Consider the following 766-nt stretch of genomic DNA (forward strand, 5'->3'; position numbering starts at 1 on the left):
TCAGCAGTTTCATTTTAATGAACAACAGTTTATTTTGTAAAAACACAGTAAAAACACCAGATGTTTCCATGTTTTCATTGATCAGTGAAACAGTAACCGATCAAAAAGAGAGATTTGATCCTCAGTTATTGATCAATGAGAGCAAATCTTTAAACAGCAGCGATGAGAGTTTGTAGAGAGACATCTTTTCCTCAAACGTTCATAAACAGTCAAGTTAGTCAAGACAAAGTTCAACAAAAGAAACAAAGTAAAAATTCTTCCAAGATTTAAAGAAGTCTCCACTCACCGTGTGAACTCGGCTGCAGCACAGATCAGTGATTCTGCGTCTTCCTCTTCTGCTTTGCTCTAAGAACAGATCACTTCCTCATGTTGTGTTGATTCTGCTGAGTGTTGTTGTTTGTCGTCACTGTTTAGATTTGTGTCTTCAGATCAGATGTTCAGAGAAGTGAAAGAAAACCTCTTGTTCTTCTGGTCTCTTCTGACTCTTTCCTTTCAGTCAGGCTTCTGGATTGGATCAACCGGCTTCCGCCTTTCTCCTGAATGTTTCTGCAGATCTGATCACATGACCTCTGACTCTGTGGCTCCTCCCTCCTCACACTGAGCTGCTGTTGACTGTGAGGAACATGCAGAGAAGATGAAGCTTCATGTTGTTCTTTACCCTTCAGTCTCCTCATCTCTTCGTCTCGGTTCTGATCCAAACAGGTTTCTAATTTCAAACTTTTCTATCTGAGCTTCTTGTTTAATTTCTCTCTAAGGTCAAAGGTCG

This window comes from Oryzias melastigma, unplaced genomic scaffold, assembly GCF_002922805.2.
Source record: "Oryzias melastigma strain HK-1 unplaced genomic scaffold, ASM292280v2 sc00254, whole genome shotgun sequence".
NCBI lineage: Eukaryota > Metazoa > Chordata > Actinopteri > Beloniformes > Adrianichthyidae > Oryzias > Oryzias melastigma.